We start from the raw sequence: 1656 nt of genomic DNA, 5'->3' as shown, positions 1-1656 counted from the left end.
GAGCTTCCTTGATGCATGCCAGAGGAGCAAATAGCTATCATATCGATAGCATCGTGGTGAAGAGTGCTTCATTGAGGAGCGAGGTGTTGTCACGTCGAAGGTCTCTCGCTAAACTGCTTACAAAGTGAAACAAACTCTTTAAGTACTAGTTTTACTACACATGCGCACACAAGGGGCTTTCAGAAAGGCAAGTCCCTTGCGCATGTGCAGATAGTACTTCCTCAATGGCGGCTATAATTTTGCGCCACTACATCATGTTTCCTTCCAATTTAGCTCTTGAGCAAAGCACACATCTACTTGCCCTCTTTCCAGCATCCTGTAATTTCTCTTTATATCCACACAAATACATATATATATTATTTATATATATATATATATATATATATATTTACAGGGGTTGGACAAAATAATGGACACACCTTAAAATTTCAAACAAATTTATTTTAATATGAGGTAGGACCGCCTTTGGCAGTAATTATAGCTTGAATTCGACAAGGTATGGACTCGTACAAAGTTTGAATTGTTTCCAAAGGAATTTTTGTCCATTCTTCAGCTAAAACAGTCTCTAGTTCTTGTAGTGATGATGGCAGAGGATATCGACTCCTTACTTGATTTTCTAAAATGCACCATAAATGTTCAATAATATTGAGATCTGGGGACTGTGGTGGCCAAATAAGATGTTCCACTTCATTAGAATGTTCCTCGTGCCATTCAGTAACCACTTTAGCTGCATGAATTGCTGCATTATCATCCTGAAAGATTGTGTTTCCCTCCAGAAATAGTTCCACAACCACAGGATGAATTTGATCAGATAAAATGCTTAAATAGTCTTAACAATTAATTCTGCCATGATGAGAAACCATTGAGCCGGCGGATTTCCAAGATATAGTCCCCCTCCCCAAAGATCATCGCAGATCCTCCTCCATGTTTAACAGTTGGAAGAAAGCATCTGGATCAAATGCTTCTTTTGGCTGTCTCCACGTGTATACTCGGCTGGTGGTTGGAAATAGGGTAAAGGATGACTCGTCTGAGGAAATAACATTCTTCCACTGCTCTAGAGACAAATTCTGTAGGTTTTTACTACAATTTAAATGCTTTGCAATGTTTGTATTTGAAAGTAATGTTTTTCTGATTGCAGCCCTCCTGTGAAATCCAGCTTTGTGCAGCTCCCAGCAAACAGTTTTTGTGGAAACGGGATTCTTGAGGCAGTCATTAAGCTCTGCAGTAATTTTGGGAATTTTACTTTTGTGATCCTTTCTAACAATTTGTGTAAGAGTCCGATGGGTCTTGTCAGAAAGTTTTGGTTTTCTTCCGGAGTTTTGTTTCGATGAGGAGGTTTTTCCCTCTCTCAAAGGCTGTCATTACTTTCGAGACAGTACTTCTTGATACACCAAACATTTTAGCTGTTTTCATTACGCTAGCACCTGCCATACAAGCAACAACAATTTGACCTCTTTGAAAGTCCGATAGATCTATCATTTTAATAAATTTTAATTACCTTTTTCTGATCATATCTGAAAAGAGACAGCAATTTTAGCAAAACATATTAAGCAACACTAATAATAAATCCAAAACATAAAAATAAACAAGCTTTTGATGGTTTTATAGATATTTCAAATTTATGATGCTAGGTGTTTCCATTATTTTGTCCAACCC

The 1656-nt window shown here is 37.6% G+C and overlaps 1 protein-coding gene across 1 annotated transcript in view; it reads right to left on the bottom strand.

Moving 5' to 3' along the window:
- Positions 1 to 1656, bottom strand: part of LOC106868733 (gamma-tubulin complex component 2) — an 82786-nt gene that overhangs the window by 42573 nt on the left and 38557 nt on the right. The gene's annotated exons all lie outside the window — the stretch shown is intronic.

This window comes from Octopus bimaculoides, chromosome 4 (assembly GCF_001194135.2).
Source record: "Octopus bimaculoides isolate UCB-OBI-ISO-001 chromosome 4, ASM119413v2, whole genome shotgun sequence".
Taxonomy (NCBI): Eukaryota; Metazoa; Mollusca; class Cephalopoda; order Octopoda; family Octopodidae; genus Octopus; species Octopus bimaculoides.
This window is presented reverse-complemented; position numbering and strand designations above follow the sequence as displayed.